This window comes from Rhinopithecus roxellana, chromosome 7 (genome assembly GCF_007565055.1).
Source record: "Rhinopithecus roxellana isolate Shanxi Qingling chromosome 7, ASM756505v1, whole genome shotgun sequence".
In the NCBI taxonomy this organism is placed as follows: Eukaryota; Metazoa; Chordata; class Mammalia; order Primates; family Cercopithecidae; genus Rhinopithecus; species Rhinopithecus roxellana.
In genome coordinates this window covers 108080754-108095176 of record NC_044555.1, presented here as the reverse complement: position 1 = coordinate 108095176, position 14423 = coordinate 108080754, and positions in this window count along the sequence as shown.

Here is a 14423-nt window from a genome sequence, read left to right as displayed (position 1 = left end):
GGCAGTCCAGTAATATATTACCCCACTCATTGGGAAGGCATTCAGAGGCCATTAGACTACTTTGAAAGTGCTAACTACAATGATTTCTTTTGAAAGACTGCTACCCACAGTGATGTACTTTGCCAACAGAATTTTGCAAAAGCCTGCACTTTGAAAATTTCAGAACTTTCAGAACAGTCTTAACCCCAGTACCTTGTTACCTTTGTGAAACATCAGTTATTCAGTAATTCCTTATGGTAATAATCATCTGAAAGGATCTACTGTTTGACGCAATTGAGCAAAACAATAACTATTATTTGATCAGTTCACTCAAATAAGTAAAACAAAAGAGACAAATAAAATCTGAGTAAACCTGTAAAGAAGACATAAAACTATTACATTTCATCTTATTATAGAAAATATACATTCCTCAATCAAACAATTTCTGATATATTTTCCTCCATATAAAACAAAGGCCAATTTGCTCAAAGCAATGAAATTCTTTACTATGAAAAATTTTCTGGGTTCAGTTTATCTAAGCTAATATGTATACAGTTCTACTCCACACAGGCGTAGAGGTAGGCCCAATGGGGGAAAATATATGGTATGGCCCATATGATCTTAGAACTTAAAATCTCTCAGGAAAGAGCACAAATGTGGATAAGCATATATTGGAGCTAGTTAGATGTCATAGCATGTGTACAACCAAGAAAACAGGAGCAAAGAGAAAACAGCCTTCTACTAGGGTTTACTGAGGAGATGCATTTGAGTGGGTCCTTCAGGGAAGTTTAAAATATTTTTTAAAAAGCATATATATAGCCATTGCTGGGAATCGAATAGTTGAGAAAAAAAGAGAACCAGTACTGGAACGATATAATTGGAACACGAAAGAGGAAATGGATAAAATATTGTTAAGGGAAAAATAGGCTGGACTTTGTGAATGATTGATTGTTTGAGGAAGGGAGAAAAAATGAAAAAATAATAATAAGGAGGGCTAAATCTGTAATGTGTGCTGACTGGGCAGATGGTGAAATCATAACAGAAAATAAGAGCATAAGAATACAGGTTTGGAGAAGTGGAGAGGGAAGTAATGATGTGTTTGATTTTATACATAGAATTTGAACTCTACAGATTTATTCATAAAAGTTGCAAAAATAAAATAAATATGAAGAAATGCTCAGAAATAAATAAAAGGGTAATATATAGAACTATATAGATATGTAACTAAACCTTTAAGTAAATAAGAAATAAAACTATTAAATTTCAGTCATTGGAGTAGATATACATGAGAGTTATGAATTGAGGAGTGAGGAACACAAATGTTATGAAATATATGAAATGTTGTCCTCAAAGAATATAAAAAGGAAAAATCAGAGCATTAAGAGAAGAATGTGTAATATACCAAACCAATATAAACGAGCTCTTAAAAGAAGACAGTGGTTAACTGTCATCCCTATTTTCTCATAATTATTAGTAATAAAATACTTTCAAAATCCTGAACTTATATGCCATGAAAAGTTTGTTATCTGGCAGAGGATATATCAATCAATTAATCAACCTGATAATTTTACATCAGGCAGACAAATTAATTTCCCCTTTCACAATGGTTGTTACAATCTCATAATGCTATTGTGTACATGGCAACTGAGTAGATGAGGAATATATCTATATATAAATATATTATAAAGTATACACTATATAAAGTAGTTCTGCCTACATTAATCTAGGAGTAAATTACTATAAGCATATATCCACTCAATCTCATTGTAGCTTTCTTACCTCTCAGGATTAACATTGACTCTGCCTAATACGTGAGTATAATTATTTCCAACTGAGGTCCAGTCCTTCCTCTCTCTGTAAAATTCAGTGGCTAACAGCTTCACCAGAGGCAAAACAGCAACCTCCACATACTATTCTTATATCTTAGATTGTGTCACACTACTTAATTTACCTTGGAAGGACAGATACACTTTGCCAGTTTTTAAACGTTCATATTGGATAGTTTTAGCACAATCATTTAAACCACTCTAAATGGTTCATTATAGGGCAGTCTGTGAATGGATTTTTCATTGAGGCACTTGGCAAGACACTTCATAGTAGATCCTGGAAAAGCTCCTTTCTTGAAAAGGTTTCTGTTCAAAAAATAGCTTGGAAAGAAATCCCAACCTAGATATATTTCAGAATGCCATCATAGTTTATTTAAAGTATCACTAAAAATTGAAGACCACCTTACCAGAACTTTTTGAATGGCATGAAAAGTGGATAACTATTACTGTCACAGCTTCTGTGTGGCATAGAAATCACAGCAGGAAAAAACAATTAGACAATGTTACGTACCTTCTGCTTACCCCTTGAAATACACATATTTATTATGTAATCATTTAGCTTGCAGGTTGTTCCTTTTTAAAAAATATATTAGGGCCTTTAAAACAATAAAAACATATTTGAATTACACGAGCAGGTTTAAATTTCAAAACCACATTCACAGTTAACCCCAAGGAGCTAAGCTAGCTATTTTCATAGAAAAGTCTTCCGATTAGGTTCAAAGGGTGATTTAAATTAATGTTGCTTTTGAAATTGAATTGTATATGAGAAATATTTGGACTTTCTACATGTTATTCCTTACTTCCAAAAATGATACCACATCCACCTTTAACAAATATAATTAGAAAAAATATATGAGATAAACTAAGTACATTTCATAACAAAGTTGATATAAAAACAAGGTTTATCTAAATCCACTTTTGAAACATGTATGTACCTGGTTAAAGGGACTCTTGCTGCCAAAGACATTTGAAAAGTTGTTTTTTTTTCCTCCTAATATCACAAACTATAGCTCTTTTTCACTATATTCTAACTCAGCATTTCTATAACCCTTATCACAAAGCAATGAAATTATAGCCAAGATTTTAAAATATGCAAAGACGTTTATCTGCAACAAGGCTAAGAGGAATAGTTTGGAAGAATTGTTGAGGGCATATATCCATGGAATGGTTTCAAACATTTATGTATTCACAGTACAACAACCCTTGTTTGAGTTCCGTGGTTGAAAGTAAGCAGTAAAATGACACTGATGTATTTTAGACTTTTGTCTTTCCTTGGCATAATCATTAGCAGACTAATTTAGCTTTTGACTCAAAAAAGTTTTTGACTTTTTATTCACTTATTAGAATGAAGTAAAAAAATCAAAATATAAAGAACTTATAAAATTTATGAGAAACTATACTGAAAATACATTCATGTATCTGAAAGATTATTTCTACTTTGAGTAGGTTAAGGCAACTGAATTGCTTTTTGAATAGAAATAACACTCTGGTGGAACTTCAAAACAGTTTTATTTATGGAACATACCTCTTAAGGCTGTAAGAGTTTTAACTTGTATGTCAACCAAGTTGGTACCTTCTCAAGTTAGGCTTACCCTACTCATATCACTCCTTTGCTTTTTGTGTACACACACTTAGTTTTAATGCTATATTCGTTTGCATTTACTTGATAGGTAGGAACTATGCCTTCTGTTTATTCACAGACATTCCACTTATTCTATAATACCTGGATAAATATTCCCTGTCGCTTACAGTGTAATCTGCACAGAGGAGACATTCAAATGTTTCTGCTTAATAACATAATCAATGTAAAGTGAGTATTCAATAAATACTGTTGACTGACTGGTGTTGTTATTCCAAACACTTTTCTAATATCATTTAGGAGAGCTATTTTCCAAATCAAAGTCATTTATTTAGTGTCATTCATCATGTTTAAGTAATGGAAAGAAAAATGGCATAATAATTTACTTTTGAAATAAGCCTCCCAGGCCGGGCGCGGTGGCTCAAGCCTGTAATCCCAGCACTTTGGGAGGCCGAGACGGGAGGATCACGAGGTCAGGAGATCGAGACCATCCTGGCTAATACAGTGAAACCCCGTCTCTACTAAAAAATACAAAAAACTAGGCGGGCGAGGTGGCGGGCGCCTGTAGTCCCAGCTACTCGGGAGGCTGAGGCAGGAGAATGGCGTGAACCTGGGAGGCGGAGCTTGCAGTGAGCCGAGATCGTGCCACTGCACTCCAGCCCGGGTGACAGAGCGAGACTCCGTCTCAAAAAAAAAAAAAAAAAAAAAAAAAAAAAAAGAAAGAAAGAAAGAAATAAGCCTCCCAGCTTATCATATTCAAGCATCTCTCCCAAATGATTGTTGCTGATATTAATATCAGCTAGCAAAATTTTTAGTGAAATCCTCCTTGTCAAAATTTCCTGAATACTCTCCTTTCAAACTTTATCATCTTCTAAGTTTTAACTTCACCTGTGTATGGACAATAGATGAATAGGAATTGTGCACAAAAGTATTTCATGTCCTGCATGACACAAGTTTAATATGATAAATGAGTTTCCGTGGAGAAGATTAAATTTCTATGTGATAAAGGCCAATTTTAATTTAAAGGGAATATATCTTTAAATTAGTTAAGTCAAGGAGTGTCGCCTGAGATAAATAATTTGCTATTGTTACATACAGCTATCAGTAGTTGACTATAATATTTTGAGTGAATAACTTAATGGAAAGTGTAACTGAAATGAATAAGTCATGCCTAATAGTATACATTTTACAAAATTTTAATAAAATACCATCTACTTACTTCTGAGATAGTCTCTTCTTAGAAATTGGTATCATCAATTTCTGACACCAACCTCAGCTATCACTATCCCATCAGAATATGGAATAGCTAAGTGTTTGTTGTGCACACAAACACCAAAGTAGTTCTCGCGGTTGATGCCGCTTTGATTTATTTTAATGCATACTCTCTCTAAATTAAGGTTAGCCTATCTTACCCAGGAATATTCTATTTCTCACAGAAACTCTCATTTCTCTTACAAAGCCACTGTCAATCTTTTAATTGTTTCCACAGCCTCCCTCAGATTACCCCCTGCAGCTCACAAAGTGGATAAGCATGATAAAATGTTAAGACCATCCAAGGATTTTACTCATATTTTTCTTATCCTCATTTAAAAACAGCATAAAATAATGTATTCCAAAAGCACATTAAAAATTCATAAGATGTTGAACAAATGTGGGTTCTGGAAACCATCCTTTATCACCAAGGTATTTATAGAATATAAATCCCAAGATCTTCAAAAGCCTCCTTTAAAACTAGATTTACATTCTGAGGTAACTATGCTTCTAGTAAGCCTCATTCCAAGACAGAATTCAGATGGCATGTAATCTATCAATCGTAGGTCCACTAAAAAGCACCTGGTAATCAGTCTGCTCTAGGATAAGGTTCAGCAACCGTACATGAATCTTTCCTTATGCATTTAAATTGCACTTCTAAAAGTGTTATCCTTTTGTGCCTCCAAATTTCCCTAATTACTTTAATTGCTTAAGCAATTATCATTTGTCAGTTCAGAAATTAAAGGAAAACAATGATAAATATCAGACTTTGGGTATTTATTCTTGGCACTAATAATTGTTTGCTTATTACTCCAATTTTCATAACAATATTACACTTTGGGTAAGAGTTATTTTTAATTCAACAAGTTGCTGAAGATCTTTCATGCTTTTCCTAAAATGATGCCTCTGAGGTGAGGTAACCTACATGTGGAAAATACCACATTGAAAGTTTTATTTTCATAGAAAAGCAGAAAGTCATAGAAGTACATTTCTTTTCAGAGTTTAAATTGTGGTGGGTGGGAGTGGAGGAAAAATACATGAAGTAAAAAACAAAATACTTAATGGGAAACTTATACTTTTGGTTGATTTAGAAAATCACAAGAGAATAACTTCTTCACCCTGAATATAAGAACAAGTTGTATAAGCTACAATAAGAATATTTTGACATATTAGGGAGACGATGATACAAGGAACCTGAAATGATCTGAATTATATAAAGCTATGAGCCCTTCTTAGGAAAAATAAAAAAAACATACCTGCTTTTTCTCTTGAGCAAGGTAGGAAGAACAGCAAACTTGTCATAGACTGGTGAAAGGATAATCCAGACCAATATGTAAACTAACTTTTATTCACCACATGTGGACTAGAATGTTGGAGTACAGTCCAACAAAGCCCTAGTCACACAGCAAGTCTCCACTGTCTTGCTGATCCTTTCCCATGGAACTTTCCCTAAGTACAAAGTGACAGTATACCAAAAGGTTGGTGACAGGATAGGAGAGCTAAGGGACACTTCAAAGGTGAACAAGGCCCTTGCTGACTACATGATATCAAAGTTTGGGACATTAAACCAAATATGAGATCCTGAAATATACCAGGCTTCACTAAAGTATATGGCTCACCAAAAAATCTTGGGGCACAGTAGCAGAGTGGAGATACGTAAACCTTGGCTTAGAAAACCAGAGATAAAGCTATCGAGCAGTGATAATTCCCCAGTGATCTAAGATGTTGGTTTCTGAAACATACAATATAAAGCTTCTTGGATTAATAAATCTGACAGGTAAATTCTAAGGCATACAGAGATCACCAGATTTTCAAATGTGCACTAGAAATAAACTCTGAATATCAAAATATTTGATACTAGCGATGAACTAATGAACTGCTACTAACTAAATCTGTAAAATGTCCAGGTCTATAAAGTCTTGCCTGAGATGAGGAGAATGAGATCCAAATTCAGGGAGACTGAGACATCCAAAAATTTGGGGGAGAATATCAGTTTGGAAGTAGAGCCCAGTAGAAACACTCTAGAAATCTGCATTGGAGTTCTCTTGTATCACTGGGCAAATGCTGAGTTTCAGGTTCATAGTACGAGACTTCACTAGGCCATGCAAAGAGCAAATACCAGGTAAGGACAACAGCCAGAGGAAAACGGTCAGCTGAACAACTACCAGAGCTCACACACGATTGAGGATGTTTGATTTAGCAGCAACTAGAGTTGAGAGACATCAATGAACACCCAAGGTATACAATATGAACACCATGAAGGTCACAACACAGAAGAGAAACCAGAAGAGAAACTAAAAGAAAAATTAAATTGACACTAGTAAAGATGAATCTAGACCTACACTAAGAAAGCTTTAAATAGAGATTTAAAGGATACAAGTGATTCCGAATATCTTCACTCTTTATAGAGAGCAATGTATAGCCAGACACACAACAAAGTAACATTCATAATGTCCAGGACAGAATAAAACTGAATAGGCATATAAAGAAGCAAGAAATTTTGTTTCATAAAACAGAAAAATCAGTAAATAGAAACATATTTTTAAAATGACAGAGCTAATGGAATAATGGCCAAAAACTTAAATTTGCAAAAAATATTCATCACCACATTGAAGAAGTTCAATTAATGAAAGTAGAATCAATGCAAAGAGATACACAGCCAGACGCAATATAGTCAAAATGGTGAAAGACAAAGAGAAAATACTGAAAGTAGAAGAAAAATGATTAATCACAAGTGAAATCCAATTAAACAGCTGACCTCTAATGAAAAACAATTGAGGTAAGAAGGCAGCAAAATGACATATTCAAACTCCTGATAGAAAACCAACACCATCAACCAGGAACCTTATATTAATCAAACTACCTTTAAAAAATGAAGGCAAAATAAATATTTTTTCTATTTTTTTCATCATAAATCTACTTTATTGAGAAATAGACACTGTGTCTATCTCTAATTTTAGGATAGTCCATCAAATGTAGGAATAAGGATACCAATTTTTCCGTGTACATATCCCTAAGTTTTTAAAAGAATTTTTACATGAACTTCATACTTTTTTTTTTTTTTACTTTTAAGTTTGGGGTATTTGTGCAGGTTACATAGGTAAACTCGTGTCACAGGGGTTTGGTGTGCAGATTATTTCATCACCCAGATATTAACCTAGTAACCAATAGTTACTTTTTCTTCTCCTCTCCCTTCTCCCACTCTCCACTCTCAAGTAGACCCCAGTGTCTGCTGTTTCTTCATTGTGTTCATAAGTTCACATAATTCAGCTCACACCTATAAGTAACAACATGTGGTATTTTGTTTTCTGCTTCTGCAATAATTTGCTAAGGATAATAGCCTCCAGCTCCATCTATGTTCCTGCCAAAGACACGCTCTTATTCTCTCTCTCTCTCTCTCGGGTTTTTTTTTTGTTTTTTTTTTTTGTTTTTTTTTTTGAGACGGAGTCTCGCTCTTTCACCCAGGCTGGAGTGCAGTGGCGCGATCTCGGCTCACTGCAAGCTTCGCCTCCCAGGTTCACGCCATTCTCCTGCCTCAGCCTCCTGAGTAGCTGGGACTACAGGCGCCCGGCTATTTTTTTGTATTTTTAGTAGAGACGGAGTTTCACCGTGGTCTCCATCTCCTGACCTCGTGATCCGCCCGCCTCGGCCTCCGAAACTGCTGGGATTACAGGTTCTTATTTGTTTTTATAGCTGCATAGTATTACATGGTGTATATGTACCACATATATTTTATCCAATTTGTCATTAATGGGCATTTAGGTTGATTCCATGTCTTGCTATTGCGAATAGTGCAGCAATGAACATTCACATGTGTGTGTCTTTATAGAAGAATGCTTTATATTCCACTGGGTATATAGACAATAATGAGATTGCTGGGCCAAATGGTAGTTCTGTTTTTAGCTCTTTGAGGAATCGCCATACTGCTTTCCACAATGGTTGAACTAATTTACACCCCCAACATCAGTCTATAAGTGTTCCCTTTCCTCCACAACCTCGCTAGCATCTGTTATTTTTTGGCTTTTTAAAAATAGCCATTCTGATTGGTGTGAGATATATCAATGTGGTTTTTATTTGCATTTTTATTTTATTTGCATTTCTCTAATGTTCCATGATATTGAGCTTTTTTTCATATGTTTGTATGCTGCATTTATGTCTTCTTTTGAAAAGTGACTGTTCATGTCCTTTGGTCACTTTTTAATGAATTTTTTTTTTCTCTTGTAAATTTAAGTTCCTTAGAGATGCTGGATATTAGACCTTTGTTGAATGCATAGTTTGCAAATATTTTCTCCCATTCTATCGATTGTCAGTTTACTCTGCTGATGGTTTCTTTTGTTGTGCTCTTGTTTGATTAGATCCCATTTGTCAATTTTTGCTTCTTGTGTCTTTCTCATGAAATTTTTGCCCATTCCCACCTCCAGGATGGTATTGCCTAGGTTGTCTTCTAGGTTTTTATCATTTTGGGTTTTACATTTAAGTCTTTAATCCATCTCGAGTTGATTTTTGTATATGGTGTAAGGAAGGATTGTCTGCATATGCCTAGCCAGTTGTCTCACCACTGTTTATTGAATAGGGAGTCTTTTCCCCATTGCTTGTTTTTGTCAGCTTCATCAATGATCAGATGCTCATAGGTGTGTGGCCTTATTTCTGGACTCTCTATTCTGTTTCGTTTGTCTGTATACCTGTTTCTGTACCAGTTCCATGCTGTTTGGTTACTGTAGCCCTGTAGTATAGTTTGAAGTTGGGTAGCATGATGTCGGGTAACATGATGCCTCCAGCTTTGTTCTTTTTGCTTAGGATTGCTTTGGCTATTCAGGGTCACTTTGGTTCCATTTGAATTAAAAAGAAATCTAGTTCTGTGAAGATTGTCATTGGTAGTTTGATAAGAATAACATTGAATCTGTAAATTCTTTTGGGCAGTATGGTCATTTTAATGACATTGATTCTTCCTATCAATGAGCATAGGATTTGTTTTCCATTTGTTTGGGTCTTCTCTGATTTCTATGAGCAGTGTTTTGTAATTCTCATTGTAGAGATCGTTCACCTCCCTGGTTAGCTGTATTCCTAGGTATTTAATTCTTTTTGTGGCAGTTGTGAATAGTATTGCCTTCTTGATTTGGCTCTTGGGTTGGCTGTTGGTATATAGAAATGCTAATCATTTTTGTACATTGATTTTATACACTAAAACTTTGCTGAAGTTACAAACTGAAGGAGCTTTTGGGCCAAGACTATTGGGCTTTCAAGATACAGAATCATGTTGTCTGTAAACAGGGATAGTTTGATTTCCTTTCTTCCTCTTTGGATGCTATTTATTTCTTTCTCTTGCCTGATTGCTCTGCCTAGGACTTCCAATACTATCTTGAATGGGAGTGTTGTGAGACAGCATACTTCTCTTGTGCTACTTTTAAAGGGAAATGCTTCCAACTTTTGCCCATTCAGTATAATGTTGGCTGTGGGTTTGTCATAGATGAGGCATGTATATTTTCCAAAATTCCTCTTGTAATTAATTTCTAGATTTATTCCATTGTGCTCAGAGAAGATGCTTCACATTATTTCAGTTTATTGGATGTTTTAAGACTTGTTTTGTAAGACCTAATATACGGTCTATCCTTGACAATGATCAATGCACTGAGAAAAAGAATGTGTATTCTACAGCCATTGGAGGAAATATTCCATAAATATCTGTTAGGTTCACTTGGTCTATAGTGCAGACTAAGTGCAATGTTTCTTTGTTAATTTTATTTCTAAAAGATCTGCTCAATGCTGAAAGTGGAGTATTGAAGTCTCCAGCGATTATTATTCTATCAGGGCCTATCTCTCCCTTGAGGTTTAAGCTTTATGTATCAGGGTGCTTCAAAGTTGGGTGCATATATATTTGTAATAATTATATCCTCTTGCTGAACTGACCCATTTATCTTATATACTGACCCATTTATCATTATGTACTAAATTTCTTCTCATGTATAATACAAATACCCCCTTTGCAGCCCACAATAGTAATTTTCTCACATCTTTATTACCCTTCAGTGAGTTTCCTTACCACTCTTCCAGTTACTCAGTTCAAAAACAATGACATATATTTTAAGTTTTTGTTGCAGACACACTCCACTTCTAGATGCCAATTCTGTTTCAGTTATCTATTACTCTGTAACAGACATTACAAAAGCCGGCAACTTAAAATAACAATGATTTATTTCATACAGTTCTACAGACTGACTCAGCAGGTGTTCTGCTCCAAATGGCATCAGTTGGAATTATTCATATAATTTTACTGAACTGGGAGTTCAGTTGGGTCACCCTAGTTCTCCCTGTACTATATATTTTTTGCCAGAAGGCTTCTCTTCCCCTGGGGTTTCTCTACATGTTCTCCCTAGTAGAAGAATGAGACAGATTCTCTTACAAAACAGCAGGTGGTTTCCAAGAGCAAAAGAAGAAGTACACAGGTTTTGATGATTCCTGGAAGTGGCAGCAGCACTACTTCCACTGTATAATATTGATTAAAAACTCACAAAGACAATTAAGATTCAAGGAAGGTGATAATAGACTCTGACCTGTTTATGAGAAGAGTACCATACCATATTGGGATGGGGAGGGAAATTTTTGACAACCAATATTTCGAACATAGCAACCTACGGAAACAAGGACCTCAGCAACCCCTGATTAAGATACATATAAGAAAACCCCAGCTGAGTTCTTATAGTCAAATGGCTGCTAACTAATGAAAATGATAATGTTAAATGCTTCCAGAGAAAAACTAAATGCTACATAGATGGAAACAACAATAAGAATGACAGCTGAATTATTATAAAAAGTAAGTTGGTGTAGAAGACCATGGAATTACATATATAAAGTGCTGAAAAAACATATTAAGTTATAATTCTATACATTGAAAATATATTTTCCATCAAATAGACTAAATGAGGTCATTTGCAGACATACAAAAGTCAAGGAAGTTGTTTCCAATAGGAGTATACCTCAGGAAATGCAAAAGAATGTTCTTCAGGAAAAAATGTAATCATACTAGATAGAATTGTAAATTGTCAGGAACAAAATGAAGAGCAGCAGAAAGGGTAAGTACATGGTTAAATATTTTTAAATATATTAAATAAAAATCAAAGATTACATATATGTTTACAGCAATAAATTGTGAGTTTCATAACGTATGTGTAAGTAAACTACATTACACCAGATTATATATATTGGGAGATATGGAATTATACAAATGTAAGGTTCTTATATTGTATATAAACTCATGAGATATGTGAAATTAGACTGTAACTAGTTCAGGATTTATACTATCATATTTTATAAAAAGCACTAAAAATAACACAAAATATAGTTGAAATTCAATAAGGCAATAACATTAAATGCCAAAATAACCTTAATTAACACAAAAGAGAGAAGAAAAGAAGAAATGTAAAAACAAAGAGACTACACAAATACAAAACAAATAGCAAGATGGTAAACTAAACCAAACCATAGGAAAAATTATACCAAATATAAATGGGCAAAACACAACCATTGAAAAACAGATTATTAGATAAAAAAATAAAGCAAAGCCCAACTCTGTGTTTTGCAAGAAATACACTGTTAATATAGGAACATAAATGAAACTAAAAGAATGGAGAAAGACATACCATGGCAGTACTAATATTAATATCAGAAAATGTAGACTGTATGGAAAAGGGTAATGCCAGAGAGAGTGACAGAGTCTTTTCATATTAATAAAATGGTTACTTTATCAAGAAGACAAAATGTCTATTCACCTAAGAAGAAAGCTTCAGAATATCAAAATAAAAACTGGAAAAAAATTAAAAAGAAATATATAAAGGCACAATCATAAACATATAGTTTAATGCTTCTCTCATTAAGATATGACAAGTAGATAAACCAGTAAAATATAGATTTGAACAATATTACTCGATCTAATGTACATAAGCAACTTCAGAAAAACACAATCTATTCAAATTTACATAGAATATTCACCAATGCAGAACAAATTCTGAGCTATCAAACAAGCTTCAGTAAATTTCAAATGACTGAAATCATATAGAGTATGCTCAGTGATTACATGGAATTACATTACAAATCAATAGTAATCAATTATCTATAATATCCAGAAATACTTGATAGTTAGTTGATGTATCTATGATTCAAAGAAATTACATGAAAAACTAGAAACTACTTTGAACTAAATTATAAAGAATGCAGAGCACATTAAAAGTTGTGGGATGCCTGGGCAACAGGAAGAAACCCCATCTCTATGAAAAACACAAAAATTAGCTGGTTGTGGTGGCGCCCATAGTCCCAGTTATTTGGGAGGCTGAGGTTGGGGAATTGCTTAAACCCAGGAGGTGGAGGTTGCAATGAGCCGTGATCACAACACTGCACTTCAGCCTGGGTGACAGAGCAAGCCTTGTCTCAAAAAAAAAAAAAAAAAAAAAAAAAAATTGTGGATGCAGCTAACATAGTGCTAAAAAGTAAACATATAGCTTGAAATGCTTAAATCAAAAAAAAGAACTTTTTTTGAATTTCATACGTAAGTGAGATTATACAGTATTTGTCTTTCTCTCTCTGGCTTACTTCATTTAGTGGAATGCTTTCCAGTTTCACCAATGTTGTTGCAAATGGGAAGATTTTCTTCTTCTTATGACTTAACAATATTCCAATTATTATTATTATATAATACACAAAGAGAGACACACAATTTTTTTATCCATCCATGCATTGATAAATACTTGGATTGTTTTCATGTCTTGGCTATTGTGACTAATGATGTGATGAGGAGATGTTGGTCAAAGGGTACTAACTTTCAATAATAAGATGAATAAGTTTGGAGATTTTAATATATATAGCATGGTTACTACAGTTAACAGTACTGTATTTTATATACAAAGAGAGTAGATCTTAAAAGTTCTTGCCGCACACACACACAAACACACAAACAATAACTATATATTGTGATAAATAGGTTCATTAGCTCATTTGTGATAACTATTTCACAATGTATACATATATCAAAATGTCATGTTGTACACAGTAAATAGCTTCAATGTTTATTTACCATTTATGCCCTGGTAAATCTGGAAATAAGAAGAAACGTTTGAAACTAGTGATCTCAGCTTTAATCTTAAGAACCCAGAAAAGGAAGAGCAAATTCAGCCCAAAATAAATAGAAAAGATAAATTTAATGATAACTAAAGTTACAACACTGCACTTCAGCCTGGGTGACAGAGTCAATGAAATAGGAATTGAATAAATGACACATAAAATCAACATAGCCAAGCATTTTCATTTAAAATTGAATAAAAATAATAAATTACTAGTAATACTGATAGATAAAAGGAATAACATTATGATATGGTTTGCCTGAGTTCCCAACAAAATCTCATCTTGAATTTGTGTTGCGGGAGGGAACTGGTGGAATACTGTAGTGGAATAAACAGGAAATACTGTGATATTCTCATAATAGTGGATAAGTCTCATGAGATCTGATGGTTTTATAAGGGGGCGTTTCCCTGCACAAGTGCTTTCTTTTTGCCTGCCAACATCCATGGAAGACATGACTTGCTCCTCCTCACCTTCTGCCATGACTGTGAAGCCTCCCTAGCCATGTGGAACTGTAAGTCCATTAAACCCTTTTTCCTGTGTAAATTTCCCAATCTTGGGTATGTATTTAACAGCAGTGTAAAAACGGACTAATACAGTAAGTTGGTACTAGTAGAGTGGGGCACTGTTGAAAAGATCCCCAAAATTGTGGAAGCGACTTTGGAAATGGGTAACAGGCA